This window comes from Podarcis bocagei (genome assembly GCF_964188305.1).
Source record: "Podarcis bocagei genome assembly, chromosome: 5".
Classification (NCBI taxonomy): Eukaryota; Metazoa; Chordata; class Lepidosauria; order Squamata; family Lacertidae; genus Podarcis; species Podarcis bocagei.
This window is the reverse complement of record NC_138129.1, coordinates 99,866,378-99,882,172: the sequence shown is the minus strand read 5'-3', so window position 1 is coordinate 99,882,172 and position 15,795 is coordinate 99,866,378. Positions and strand designations below refer to the sequence as shown.

General features: G+C 44.3%; 1 long non-coding RNA gene across 1 annotated transcript; it reads left to right on the top strand.

The window, feature by feature from the left end:
* Positions 1-7,793: 7,793 nt before the first annotated feature.
* On the top strand, positions 7,794-12,588 carry LOC308587598. Its single transcript, XR_014008485.1, has 2 exons — positions 7,794-8,768; positions 12,470-12,588. It is a non-coding gene; the product is annotated as an uncharacterized lncRNA (long non-coding RNA).
* The last annotated feature ends 3,207 nt before the right edge of the window (positions 12,589-15,795 follow it).

The window sequence follows — 15,795 nt, the reverse complement described above, 5'->3', positions numbered from 1 at the left end:
CAGAATGCAGAAAGAATTAGACATCCTACTTACACTCAAGAAGAAGAAATCTTCATTTTGCCGGAAAACATCATTACTTCTCACAAACCACCTCCTTTCTCCTGAACTATCCTCAGATAGTTGCTCTTCCCAAAATCCTCAGCCAAGTCACTCAGCAGGGGGACGTGTCACAATGGAGGACATGACCCCGTTGCTTTAGCTACCTTGCTTAACAATGTGAATTGTTCCCCTTAACATTAATTTTTCAAATACATCTTCCAGTGGGTTTTTATTTTATTTATTTAGGAAAGATCTAGAGCTGGCTTCATCCAGCACGGTGCACTTCTGGACAGGACAGGAAACACCTTGCAAACACACACTTTTCAACATGGCGGTGTCACCAAGGGAAAACACTCCTGGCCTAGACTATGGCTGCTGTTTCTCAATAAATAGTAAAAAATGACCCTTCTCAACATCCTGTAATAATCTGCCCAGTATTAGGATGGACAGGAGCAGGACTTCACCCTTAGACCTCCTCATCCCCCTGTTTCTTTCTGTTTCTGCCCAGTGTCGTCTGCCAATCAACAGCTTTCCTTAGCTTGCAAGGAAGTGAAATGTTATGAGTTTCTTGGTGCCAGACTCCCCTTTGCCACGAGTTTCTGGGTGCCAGGCACTGAACCCCTGGACACTGAACATCTGGGGAATTGATCTAAGCCATGTTTAAATGTACCCCAAGCTCTACATTTGATTGTTGGTTATTAAAAACTGATTGAAACTATTTTATTTCATTCACAAAAGAAATTTTGACATGTGATTATGATGACAGTTTATATAATAAAGGTGACACGTTTATTGATCCTCTTTGTAAGTTATTATTTGTCTAACGTATTTTTTATATATATTAATCAGTAAGGGGGTGGGGTGGGAAGCAGTGTTGCATATGAAACTGGTGGGTGGCTGTCATTAATCCAGATCCATTTCATAGAATCATAGAAACTTATAGCTGGAAGGGACCCCAAGGGTCATCTAGTCCAACCCCCTGGGATGCAGGAATCTCAGCAAAAGCATCCATGGCAGACGGCCACCCAACCTCTGCTTAGTAACCTCCAAGGAAGGAGAGTCCACCACCTCTTGTGGGAATCTGTTCCAACGCCAAACAGCCCTTACTGTCAGAAAGTTTTTATGAATGTTTAGTTGGAATCTCCTTTCTTATAACTTTAATCCTTGGGTTCGAGGCCTACCGTCTAGAGCAGGAGAAGACAAGCTTGTTCCCTCTTCCATGTGACAGCCCTTCAGATATTTGAAGATGGCTGTCAGATCTCCTCTCAGTTTCCTCTTTTCCAGGCCAAACCTACCCAGCTCCTTCAAGGGTTTCTCTTCAATCTTAGTTTCCAGACCCTTGGTTGTCTTGGTTGCCCTCCTCTGCACACATTCCAGCTTGTCAACACCCTTCTTAAATGATGGTGCCCAGAACTGGACACAGGACTCCAGGTGTGGCCTGACCAAGGTAGGAGAGAGTAGGACTTGGACTTCGTTTCATCAGGACCCTGGACTTCCATAGATGCAACCGAGAACAGCATGACCATTTTCTGCTGCTGCACATTCCTTGTGGCTGAGGCTCAGGGTAACGCCCCCGGGACCTTTCAGTTCATGGTGTCCATGGAGGCGCAGGTCAATTCTGTGTCCAGGGCAGCTGTTGACCAGCTTCATCTAGTACGCAGGCTGAGACCCTACCTGCCCACAGACTGTCTCACCGGAGTGGTGCATGCTCTAGTTATCTCTTGCTTGGACTACTGCAATGCGCTCTAGGTGGGGCTACCTTTGAAGGTGACCCAGAAACTACAAATAATCCAGAATGCAGCAGCTAGACTGGTGACTGGGAGTGGCCCCCGAGATCTACGTGGGCTCCCAGTATGTTTCCGGGCACAATTCAAAGTGTGGGTGCTGACCTTTAAAGCCCTGAACGGCCTCGGCCCAGTATACCTGAAGGAGCGCCTCCACCCCCATTGTTCTGCCCGGACGCTGAGGTCCAGCGCTGAGGGCCTTCTGGCGGTTACCTCATTGCGAGAAGCAAAGCTACAGGGAACCAGGCAGAGGGCCTTCTTGGTAGTGGCACCCGCCCTGTGGAACCCCCTCCCACCAGATGTCAAAGAGATCAACAGCTACCTGACATTTAGAAGACATCTGAAGGCAGCCCTGTTCTGGGAAGCTTATAATGTTTGACAGACTATTTTATTTTAATATTTTGTTGGAAGCCGCCCAGAGTGGCTGGGTATAAATCATAAATTATTATTATTATATTATGATGATGACTGTGAGGTGTTACAAGTCATTAACTTCAAGCCACACTGCCATGCCTTTGAAGACACAAACCATCCCAGCTTTTCAGAGCCGGCTATCATGGCTTCTTTAATCTTTGTTTATTGCTCCACCATGTGGCTGAATCATATAAAGCACTGACTTTTACATATCTCTTGACCTCTAATTGCAAGAGGATCTCGTTAACTTGGATTATAATCTTTATAAATTGGAGTTGTGGAGCAGGTCCTCGAGAGTGGGGGAGGCCTCCCACCATTCCTCCTCAGTCCAGCCCCTGACAACCATGTGGGTTACGGCGTCGAGGGCTCATTTTGTGGGGCGATGTGAAATGTAGTGCTTTCACCCCCAAACCTTGCAGGGGGCATTCTCTGGGTGTTTGGCACCGCTTTGGAGTGAATCGGACAACATCTGACTTTTGGAGAAATTGGAATCCCGTGAGTTAGGGCGCCAAAGGCTCATTTTTGGGGGTGCCATGAAATTTGGGGTTTTCACTGCCAAACATTTCAGGGGGCCTTTAGCAGGTGTTTGCCGCTGCTTGGTTGTGAAACCTAAGACATCGGGTTTTCAGCGAAATCGTGGCCACCATAGCTATTCTGACAGATGATTTGGCCTGTCACCCTTGTGTGGAAGTAAAGGATGAGATTCCCCTACTACTCCGCCTGGGGTCTCCAATGTGGTGCACCCAGCCTCCACTCACACTATTCCTATGTTGGGAAATTGTGTGGGGCAAGTTAAGATTTATCTGAGAAAGAGGACTTAGTCTTTTTCTTGCTTTTTAGTGTAATGTACTATGAAAAGGTCTTAATGGAATTTTGTTTTTTAAATGGAATTTTCTTTTTTGTTATTACCCTGTTTGCCAGTGTTTGTCCCTGGTAATTAACTGTCCTGATGTCTTTGTAAAACAGAAAAACAACTAAAAACCCACGATGATTTCACTGTGCACACAAGATGATGGAGTACGGAGAGATGGCCAAGTTGACGGGGAAGATCCGGAATCAGCGTAATGAACAGTTTCGTAAGGACTGGAACAAATTTATATACTTCCTGACAGTAAGAGCTGTTCAACAGTGGAATTTGCTGCCAAGGAGTGTGGTGGAGTCTCCTGCTTTGGAGGTCTTTAAGCAGAGGCTTGACAACCATATGTCAGGAGTGCTCTGATGGTGTTTCCTGCTTGGCAGGGGGTTGGACTCGATGGCCCTTGTGGTCTCTTCCAACTCTAGGATTCTATATGAAAAAAATTGTAAACATTTGAAAATGTTTGCAGGCTTGAATTGAAATGTTCTGTAATGTAAATATAAGGAACTGATTTACCGATAATAAGGTGAAATATTCTAATTTGACAAAGGGTAAATAAGTGCTTATAGAAATGCGAAGAATATGGAAAGTTATGTGGAAGTCAGAAAGAGGGAGGGAAGGAGGTTGATGCACTTACAGAGTAATATGGAATTATGTAACAAAATGTGAATATGATTTAAGTGGAAAACTCAATAAAAAGTATTTTTTAAAAAATACAAGAGATACTGGCCCTTTCTCCCTGCCTCTAGCATAGGAGCCAACTCCTAGGGACCAACGTCCCTTCAGCCCCCCCCCCAATAAAATATTTGAGGGGGCCCGCCTTCCCCCAAAGTTGATGGGCATTGCCATTCAAATGGTGTGCGCACCATGTCATGTGATCAATTACACAGGATGGGGTTTACCTGGTCCCCCCACCTAATATTTTATTCAAGTTGGCACCCCTGGTCTCTAGGCCTTCACAGCACAATCCTACGCCTGCTTGCTGAGTCCCGTGAGCCTGACTCCCAAGGCAGAAAGGCAGAGACAGCCCTGGATTACTCAGTAGTACATATACATGGGGGGGGGGGGACAGAACTTCACTAGACTCCCTCACACCCCACTGCACATTCTTCCCCCATTTTTCTCTTCTTCTTTTTTCCTATTTATTTTGAATTGCTTAGCGGGAGGCAACCTCATATTTTGACTGCTTTAGGGCCTCTAAAGGTCTTCATCTAGCCGCAGGTAGAGATGAAAGGAAGAAGTGAAATACTAAGGGCTGCCTATTTCAGGGAAAGGGCAAGGGAAGGGGGTGCTTCTACAAGTTTCACTGGGACCCAGAGGTGTGGATTGTGGTTCTGCATAGGGGTTCCAGCTGCAGCTAGCAGCAACTGACAAACTGGTCCATTTCAGTTTCCATCCATTTCTCATTTTCCCAGTCTTAGATTTGATCCTCCACATTTCTGCAGTACTTTGCATTTTTAAAAAGGAGTCCTCATGCAAATCCAATGCTGCATGCAATTTTTGCAATGTTCGCATTTATGCAAGCAACTTTCCTGAATAAAATGCATGCTTGTATGTTCTGTTTCTACACACACGCATTGTAGAGGTGCTTGGCTGCTTAACATGGCAGACTCAGAGACTGCCTCAGTGATGGAGGGCTTAACACCCAGCACCTCTCTCTCTCTCACACACACACACACACCCCGCTTCCATGGAGGCAGGAATGGCCTCAGGAGATGATTGCGGGTCTCCTTTCTAATCGATACCCCTCAACAAGGTATGGAAGGCAATTCAGCCTCAGGTTACCCCCTCCCCTCTTCCAGAGTCTCCTGCGAATGGGTGAGATGCTGCCATTGCCACAGACTGGAACAAGAAGCCCACTCCGCCGCTGCTAGTGAGTGAAGGAGGCAGGGGCGTAAGCCCTGGTATTATAATATAATTGCAGTATTGGATCAGCACAGCTACCCAGATTATTGGACTCTCCTAGTTGGAATGGCTGTATGACAGCTGTCATGATGAGATTCTGCCCTTTAAAATATACTGTACTACAGCACCAGTGGTTATAGCGACAGTTCAAATCCTCCGCCTTTTCCAAGAAGTTTAAAGATTACTTGCAGAAGCACTGTAAAATTAAGGAATGTTGAAATGATGTTTGAGTGAAAATAAGTGGTACTGGTAAAGAGATGCTTAAGAAAATGTAAATAGGGATTGATAATTGGAAATGGATATTTATAATAATAGGTTAACATATGGAGTAAGAATGAATGTTAGAGGGTAAGGATTTGCTGAATTTAATATTTGAACTGGAATACAAAATGGGAGGTGTGAGGAGGTCAAGAAACTAGTGAAGAAAATATAAGATTTAAAAATATTAATCTATTTTTCAGTTTTGATTTTTGGATTTTCTCTTTGTTCTTATTCTTTATTCTTTCTTCTATCAACTGTTTTTCTACTGTGTATCTTTTATTTGTTTAGCTTTTGTAGTTTGAATGCTGGAATTTGTTGGAATTTGTTTTATTGTTTGTGAAATATTAATAAATGTCATTTAAAAAAACACAAATCCTCCGCCTTTTCCAGGCACAGTCCATGCTTACCCTTCAATCTGCCCTTTGCTCCGATTGAGCTTTAAAGAGTGGATTTTTGTGAAGAAAGCTCTGGGGCAAAAACCAGCAACAACAATGCTCAATCAATGCTTTTAAGCATGGACTCTGCCTGGAAAGTGTGGGGCAAAAGGCAAGTGTGGATAAGCCCTCAATTTCATACATACACATACCTCAGTTTTCTCACCACCCCCCTCCACAACACTCCATGCCCAGCTTAGTTCTTGTTGGGCTACTTTTTGACTACCTAAGGCCTGGGGCTCAGAGACTGGAGATCATCCCTGTCAGTCATGATGGAAGTGTGCCAGAGCTCTCCTTGAAGGCACTAGCATCCCCTGGTGTACATTTGTGCACCATCTCTGCCAAACCCATACACAAATTCAGTCCATTTGTGGTACAGCAGAAAAAGGGAAGATCTACTGCAAAATCAGCACTGCTTGCAAAATCTTCCAACCTCCCCACACTTCTTTGAGGGTGGGTAAGTAAGTTTGCTGTTTTGGATACTGCCTTCAGATATGCATTGGCAAAGGGGAGCTCCATTTATTAGCAGCCCAGGCCAAGTTCTCACAAACAGCAGACGAGGAGGCAAACATGTTTCTGGGCTGCTTCACTTTAGATTGTAGGTGGGATTCCCGAGGTTGAGTGCTGCTACAGACAAAATATATAGACAGATGTGAATTCTGTACATAGAAAACATTTATCAGGGGAAACTGAGGCTGCATTCAGACCTGCGGTTTATAAAGCTAGTGCTTCCGCACCAATTTCTAATGCTCTTTTTACACTCTAGTATCTTGTTGCGTTATGGAACTGTGGCTTTTTGATCAATATATGTTTCTGTGCGCTGCTCTGCTTCCCCAGAAGCGGCTTAGTCATGCTGGCCCCATGACCTGGAAGCTGTACGCTGGCTCCCTCAGCCAGTAAAGTGAGATAAGTGCCACAACCCCAGAGTCGTCCGCGACTGGACCTAACGGTCAGGGGTCCCTTGACCTTACCAGAATTGTATGCCAGTATGTTGTTGTTGTTTAGCCGTTTAGTCATGTCCAGCTCTTCGTGACCCCATGGGCCAGAGCACGCCAGGCACCTCTGTCCTCCACTGCCTCCCGCAGTTTGGTCAGACTCATGTTTGTAGCTTCGAGAACACTGTCCAACCATCTCGTCCTCTGTCGTCCCCTTCTCCTTGTGCCAGTATACTATCCCTGATTTCATCAGTGCAAAACTCCCACAATATCTGAGCCAATGGGAATGCAATATGATTTTTTGATGGAAACAACACAGAAACCAGATTCCACTAGATTTTCAGAAATGGCTTTTCCATCATGTGAAAGATCATAATGAATGCAAAAATGAGCAGGTAAAGAAGCGTCGTGAAGATGGAGCAAAGTGCTGCCCTTGTATGGAAGCCTAGTATGGAAGCTTAGTATGGAACTTTTCCACTAGCAGCCAAGGGTTGCTCCCAGATAACCTGTTCATTGAGTATTCAGAGTATTCAGCCTGTAGCATTTGCACAAAGTCTGCAGGGCGGTTAGGTGACACCCGCCATTTAATGAGCCTTCATTCTGATCTGTTTGCAGGGAGTTTTTAGATGACACCATGTTAAGCAATTTTCATCCCACTGTTGGAGAAAATAATAATTTCATAAGACTATCATTTTGATTATTACACTTTATTTAGTTTATGGCCTAGCTAAACTGCAATGTCCTGTGCTTGTCTAGCTTTTACAGTAACAAAACTAGCTGCTTTTAGGTACTGTACATAAGGTCCTTTCCAGAACATTGAAAAGAATAAGCTGTTAGAATCTAGGGTGGCCATTGTATGTCAGGGTTGTGATATATCCAGGATTTGGCTGTTGGAAACAGTGTCTGGGTGGAAATCGCTGAAATGTCCCCCCAAAAATTATTGTTTTTACCACAAAAATTTAAACACACAGACAAATAGACAAACAAACATAAATCATAACCTTATTAAGACTAATCTAATTAACATTGTTAAGTTACTTCCTCGTATCCCCCTGGTTGGATTTCAGTGCATATCATTTTAATGGTTTTCCAAATCAATATTCTTATAAAATTAACGTAATCACTTAACATCTTTCTTACTTCCCAGTTCAGTATTAAACATATTAATTCATCACATATTACATATTTAAATCCTAAGCCTATCCGCTATATGCAAGCTTTTTCCAATTAATCTAACTTAACATATTTAACTAAATAGTCATTAAATTTCGTCCATTCTTCCTGATACTCCTCCTCCTTCTGGTCAGGGACTCTTCCAGTCAGATTGGCTAGCTCCAAAAAATCCATCATCTTCATCTGCCATTCTTCCACTGTTGGTACTTCTTGCGTTTTCCAGTTCTTAGCTAACAAAATTCTTGCTGCAGTTGTGGCATACAGAAATAATTTAACATCTTTTGGGGGCAATTCTAAACCTGTTATTCTAAGAAGAAAGGCCTCTGGTTTCTTTATAAATGTATATTTCAACATTTTTTTCAATTCATTATAAATCTTTTCCCAGAAGTCTTTCACCTTGGGGCAGGTCCACCACATATGATAGAAGGTAGCTTCTTTTTCTTTACATTTCCAGCAATGGTTATCACAGTTATGATAAATCTTTGCTAATTTAACAGGGGTCAGATACCATCTATACATCATTTTCATTATGTTTTCCTTTAGTACAGTACATGCAGTGAACTTGACCCCTTTCTTCCACAATCTTTCCCAATCCTCAAACATTATGTTATGTCCTACATGTCTTGCCCAATCTATCACCACTGATTTAACTTGTTCATCCTTTGTATGCCACTCTAACAATGGGAAATGTAGTGTTTTCACCCCCACCCCACCCCAATGTTGCAGGGGGCATTCTCTGGGTGTTTGGTGCTGCTTTGGAGTGAATCAGATGACACTGGACCTTTGGAGAAATTGTGACCCTTTGGGTTAGGGCACTGAAGCCTCATTTGGGGGGGCGCCATAAAACGTGGGGTTTTCGCTGCCATGGATCACAAAACGGCTGCTGTTTTGTGCGAAGCTGGTAGATTGAGAAACTTGTATTTTATTTTTATTTTTAAAAAGATAAATTAAAGGTGTGTGCTTACAGGTAAACAGATACCAGTGTGCATGCCCATTTTTTTAATTTTTTTTTTTTTTGAGTTTGACCCTTTTCTCTTTATTATTATTTTTTGTTTTTTATAAAAAAATATTTTATTAAGGGTTTTCTTGTTTTACAGTGTAAGTGTAATACCTCGTATTTTTTTCCCCATGTAACATTTTTACAAATCCCTTTCATTTGTTGAGGCATTAGGGGGAGAAGAAAAGAAAAAAGAAAGTGGGGGTGGAGAGAGGGAAGATGGATAGGGGTGGGGTTGGGTGGCGGTGTTTCTATTATGTTTGATGTATGTAGAGTTTGGTGTCAGCGTGCTTGTGTTGTTCACTTGTGTTCCTTTGGTGGTGAGAGAGGTTGGGGTTGGCCTAGGGTGTGATTGTTTGTTTGTGACTGGCTGTGGTGATCTTGGTTTTCGTGTGTGAGTGAGGTGGGTGGGTGTTTTGGATCAGCTTAGCCATATTGATTTGTATGCTGTTGGTGGATTATTGTCATTGTCCTGTTGGGCTGTGTATGTGATAAAGGGGAGCCATACCGGGGTGAAGGTGTCTTCTTCTGTTTGTCCCCGTGTCAGTTTCAGTTTATTAGTTAATTTTTCTATTCGGCTGTTTCCCATACTATTTGGTACCATTGGTCCATGCTTACTCCTGACAGGTCTCTCCAGTGTCTGGTTATGGTGTTTCTGGCTGCTGAAAGTAGGTGGGTTATGAGTTCTTTGTGGTGTAACTGGGCATTGTTGTCTTGGAAGATGTTTAGTAGGGCCAATTCTGGGGTGAAGTCTAATACTTGCTTAGTTATTTTACATATTTCTTGTATGGCTGTTGTCCAGAATTGTTGGATTTTGGGACACTCCCAACACATGTGGAGGTATGTGCCTGTGGAGGTGCACCCTCTCCAGCATGTTGGTGAGGTTCCTGCGTGTATTAGCGCTAGTTTCCTTGGTGTTAGGTACCACCTGTAGGTGAGTTTCAGTGTGAGTTCTTTTCTTTTCGTTGATATGGATTTAAAGGGGGGTTTAGACCACATTCTGGTCCATTGAGTGGGGTTAATCTCATAGCCTATGTCATTCTCCCATTGTTTTTTGATTGCGTCTAGGGGATTTGCGGGATTTTGGAGTAGTATTTCGTATATTGCAGATACCATCCCTTTACTGATTCCCTTTGTTGTTAGGAGGAGGTTTTTGAAGGTTGTCAGGGGCCTAGTTGCTGCTGATTTTACTGTTGGGTTGTTTAAGAGGGCATATAGTTGGTGTTGTGTTAACCAGGGCATTTGGGTGTCTTCTAGTTTGTCTTGTATTTCTTGTGTTGACAAGGGTTTGTTATTTTTATAAAAGTCTATTAGGCGATATAAGCCTTTGGTTCGCCAGGTTTTTATCTGGAGGTTTTGTGCTGCAAGGTGGAATAATGGGTGGTACGCCAGGGGGATTAGTGGGGATGGGGTTGGGGATAGTTTGCCTATTTGCGTTTTCCATGCTTTGAGCATGGTCTCTGTGTACCTGTTAAGTGTTGAGGGAATTTTCTTTAGTTTGTTTGGGAGGAGTGGGTATGTTGTGGTGCAGGTATTTTCAATTGTGTCCCTCTCTAGGTGTACCCATTGTTTTGTCTCATCTTCTAGTATATATGGGATTATATGGCGTATTTGGTTGGCAATGTAATATGCTTCTATGTTGGGGATTCCCCATCCTCCTTCTGAGTTGGGGAGGTGCAGGTATTTGGGGCTTATTCTTGGTTTTTTATGTGAGAAGATGAAAGAGTGTAGTTTTCTCTGCCAACTGCGGAGTTGGGTTGAGGGGATCCAGATTGGGGGGGGGGGTTTGGAATAGGTAGGTTAGTTTTGGGAGTGTGATCATTTTGATCATGGCTATTTTGTCTGAGAGAGTGAAATTCATGTTATTCCATCTCTTTAGGTCTTTGTTAGTTTGTTGCCACAGGGGCTTGTAGTTGTGGAGGTACAATTTATTGAGGTTTCTGGTTATTTGTACCCCTGGGTATCTGAACTTGGTGTGGCAAAGTTTTATTTTGGTGACCTTCGTGAGTTCTTTTTGGGTGTGAGGAGGGGTGTTGAAGCACATAGCTTCTGACTTTGTAAAATTTACCTGTAGGCCCGACACCATTGCAAATGTGTTGAGTTCTCTGATTAGGGAGGTTGCTGTGCTTATGGGGTCTGGTGTTGTGACATTAGGTCATCTGCAAAGAGCCCTAATTTATAGGTTCTGCCTTTTATTTCCACTCCCTTGATGTCTGTGGCTGCTCGGATGCGGATTGCTAGGGGTTCCAGAGCCAGGATAAATAAGAAGGGAGACAGTGGGCATCCTTGTTTCATGCCTCTTTGGATAGCTATAGTATTCGAATCCATATTGTTAGTTCTGCATTTTGCTGAGGCTTGGGAGTATATTTGTTTGAGGATTTGTAGGAAGTTGGGGCCAAATTTCATGTTAGTTAGTACTGCTAATATGTATTTCCACTCTAAGCAATCAAAGGCTTTGAGGATGTCTAGGGACATAATTGTCAATGGGAGTTTGGTTGCCTTGCTGTGTTCGATCAGGTTCAGTAGTTTCCTGATGGGGTCTGTTATATTGCGGCCAGGGACAAAGCCAGTCTGGTCTGGGGCTATTAACTTGTGTAGGAAGATTTTTAGGCGGTTGGCCAAGATTGATGTGGATATCTTGTAGTCTTGGTTTATTAATGAGATTGGGCGGTATGATTCTACTTTGAGGCTGTCTTTTAGTGGTTTGGGGGATGGGGCCCCCTTTTAGGATGTCGTTGAATAGGCGGGTCATGTAGGGCATCAAGGGTTCTTTGAATTTCCTATAGAATTCTGCTGTGAAACCGTCTGGGCCTGGGGCTTTGTGTGGTTTCAGGTTTTTGAGGACCGCATCTATTTCCTCTGGGGTGATAGGGCTGTCGATGAATTCCTGTTCCTCATCAGTTAGGGTAGGCATGGTCAGTCCTGCTAGAAATGAAGCGGGGGTCGCTCAGGAGTTTGCTGCCTTTGGGTGGGTTGTGTATTTCTTGTAGGAAGGTTATGTGTGGTTTCATGGTATTTATGAATGAGGTGATGTGTTTTCTTTTGATGGGGTTTCCCAGCCCCCTCACATTTAATGTAATTGCTTTTAGGTTAGCCATCTTGCTTATCTATTATGTGGGGTGATTCCCTGCCAACCCGTTTGGGTTGTCTTGTATCTTCCCCCCCTCCTGTTGTTTAAAGTAGCAGTGGGGTTGCGCTGACCTAGGGTGTGGTGGGTGGGGGGCTAATGGGATTAGAGTAAGAATTGGGTTAAAGAGTAGGGGGTAAGTTGTAGAGAGTTTCCTATATGTAGTCATATAGGTGTTTGTTTGGGGTATTTTAGGCCATCTGGCATTTAGCCGGTTGGTCCTAGGTCTCAGCTGGTGTGGAAGGCCGTGTTCAAGGACAGGCCATCCCCCCTGTTGTTTGCGATAGGGGGAGATCAGTGAGACAGTGTGAAGTGACTTTGTAACGTCGCTGTCAGGTATAAGGTTCATAAGCAATGTTGCCAATGTTATGAGCAACATTGTTGGGGTGTTGGGGTGGGGATGTGGGTGTTGGTACGCTCTGGTGCCACCATAGTGCTGGTTGGGTATCAGATTTTAGCCTGATTGTGGGTTGTGTTATTAAGGTTGGAGGAGTTGTTTTTCCTTAGTATGGAGTATGGGGATGTTGAAGGTGTGTGCTTACAGGTAAACAGATACCAGTGTGCATGCCCGTTATGACCTCAGGCAAGAATCAAGAAAATACAGGTGGTCCCTCTTAACTGACATTCTTAACTGAACAGAACTGAAGGGAGGGGCTGGTTCTGGAGCAAAGCTGTTTAGATTGGGTTTGGGTGGATGCAAAGAGGATGCCTCCAACTTCTTGGGCTTTGCTTCTCAACTTATTCTGCCTTCTGGGACCCCCCAGCCCAAGACCAACCACCTCTTGGATAGGGGAGCATGCAGATATTTTGGAATGTGAGTGTGGGGCAGGATGACCGCGTATGAAAGCTCATTTGAGTACAAGTGCCGGCCCCCCATTTCTCTCCCATGGAGGCCCTGAACTGGCCAGCTCCTTGTTCAGCGCCTCCAAGGGAGAGAAAAGGGAACCTCAGTTACTCTTTGCCGTCTGAGGACAATGTCTCACTCCCAGAGCCCCAAGACTTACGGCTGCTGCTCTAACAGCCTCAGGACACCCAAGGGATCATGAGCAAAGCACACAAGCCCTGCCCGCCGGATACGAAGCACTCTCCTGAGAGAATTGGGGGTTTTTAATTGGCTGAACAGAGTTTCAGCCCTTGGGGAATTTGATTTCTTAAGCATACACCTTCCCCTTCCTTGTGTCCCTGGTGAGAAAAGCCAATCCTGCTCTCTTCCTTTGGTAATTTAATCAGAGGAAAGAACTCTTTCCATGGTCTAATAGATTTGCTGAATCATGAATTCTGCACATGCACAGAGGCTATACCTCTTGAAACCCCAAAGATGGGCAAGATGGGGCATTTCTCTCCACCTGGCTCCACCGGATATTGCTGATGGCCAATGAAAGCCCAAGTAGAGATTTCTAGTGGGGATGTTGCTGTGGTATATTGGAGGAGCAGGGCCAGGGGGCTAACTTGGACACCTGAGAACACAAAAAAGCAGCAGCAAAACAACATGTTTCCTTTTAAATGGACCTTCCTGCTGAGTGTAAAGCACAGATCCTCATTTTTAAAGGGAAAAGGGAGAGAAGGCTTCTCCCAAAGTGTTAGCAGGCCACAAATAATGTAACAATAGAACAAAACAAATGTTCCATTTCATGTGATACAGAATCCTATGTGCAAATCTGTTAGATTGAGAAATGTGTATTAAATAAGGGGGGGGGATTAAAAGTGTGTGCTTGCAGGTAAACAGATTGGAGATTTCCTGCAAGATCTCATTGAAGTCTTTCAAGATGTCTAGGAGAGCAAAATATGTATTGAGATTTGGGAGAGATCTTGCATGCTCTTTCAGGGACCAAAGCCATCACTGCTGCAGCGCCAAAGGCAGGTGGCTAAGGGGTGGTGAGTGTCCCACGGGGCGAAATGGGATGTACCCCCCCCCCCTCAAGCTCAAGGATTCCAGAACTAACAGCTGTCAGTTGGGAGGGCCGGAAGGCAAGGACCCACAGCCCAGGTGGGGCTCGCTAACTTGGGGAGGAGGTGTGTGATTCCTCAGCTGGAATAGATGCAGGACAGTTGAGGCTCACATGCCTCATCACCGCAGAAGCTATAAGTGGAAAGCTGTCCTGGCCAGGCCTGTGTCAATCAATCAATTTCTTTATTCGACCGATAGTCAGAATTAAAACATTACACAATAATTATAAACTATAACATCATAGGAGGTACATAAGTAAGGTAGGGCCACAGTACTAGACCTCTCACAGATAACCCACATCAAAGCATTCAGTTATACGTTTCCGACACTTGAGTGCCAGGAAAAGAAATTTAGCCACTGACAAGGTTGTTTTCCCAGAAGACTTATTTAGCAGATATGCTGTCTGCTTTCCTCTTTGTCGGGAACTGAGCTGGGGTAAGTATGGAGTTATAAGATACTGTCTTAAATCGTTGTAGAAGGGGCAGCTCAATAGAATGTGCTCTGTGGATTCTACCTCACCCAATGCACAGTGGCATAATCTCTGGTCATATGGGACTCCTCCATATCTTCCCTTCAGGACCGCCGAGTCAAGAACATTCAGCCTAGCTGCAGTAAATAGTCTGCGGTATTCCACATAGTGGATATCCGCCAGGTAGCGAGCTGGAGCAGCCCGATACAACTGCTCCCCCAGAAACAACCCAGGTTTCACACGGGCTATGTCCTCCTGTCTGGCAATATCCCTTAATCTTTGCGCGATCACCGCCTTTGCGTGGCTATACGTCATGGACTCTATATAAAGGGAGGACAACCCACACTTCTGCACTTCCTCCACTATCTCCCGCCAGGCCTGTGTCCTTTGGCTCCAGTTGGGAGTGAAACAGATGACGTCTGATTTTGGGCGAAATGTTTTTTTAAAAAAAATTATGATTTTCATGTTTATACATTTCAATAATTTTGCAGTCATTTTAACATTTCAAAACTTGACTTCCTTCTCCCTCTTTCTGCAGTTCGTTAAACTGATTCTTCATATCTTATGCATATCCAAATTACCTTAATTTCTTCATTTATGCATCTGCTTTAAATATATAATCTTATTAAACTGCAGGTTATTCCAATAATCCTGCCAATGTTCTTATCTGTTTACAGTTTGTAACTACCGGTATTCATTAAACCATTTCCATTCTTTAATAAAAAGTTTGTTCTCTTGCTCCTAGAAACGGTCAGCATGCGACAGAGGCCACATCCTGGGAACGGCTTTGACTGGCCACCTAAACCAGGTGAGGGCAGCCAAGGAGTCTCAAATGCTCAGGAACTTCCCCTGTGTGCAAAGACAGGCTCCAGCAGATTGAGCGGACAAGACCAAGCGTGGGCCCAGTGGTCAAGAAGGTGGTTTCTGCAATGCTGTGGAGGGAAGTGAGGGGCAGATGGGGCTCATCCACCTAGAAAGAAAGCCCATCGAGGAGAAGGAAAACTCTGATCCTCATTTGCCTTGTGGGATATCTTTGGGAGCTGAAAAGGCTAAGGAGTAAACCCTACACAAATCTGGAGTGGAGTCCCTCAGGCGGTTGGATGGCGCCGTTTACAACCCCTTCTGACAACTCCTGCAGCCCAACTGGTGCCTAACTCTGCTTTCCTTGGAGACACATCTGCAAGGCCAAGAGAGGGAGTCTTGTCATCTGGGAAGCCCAGGACCTCCAGACACACTGCCCACACTTGCTCCCTGGAGAGGTCCCTTTGGGACTGCTGACACCCTTGCTTGACTTTTGACCTCACCCCCGGAGGCACACTCCATTGCTTCTCAAGACAGACAAATGCCAACATTAAAAAACTATTTGAAAGAATTTTATTTCATTCACAAAAGACAATCTGGCATGTGATTAGGACAGTGCTTTTCAGACAACGGGTGACACGTTTATTGATCT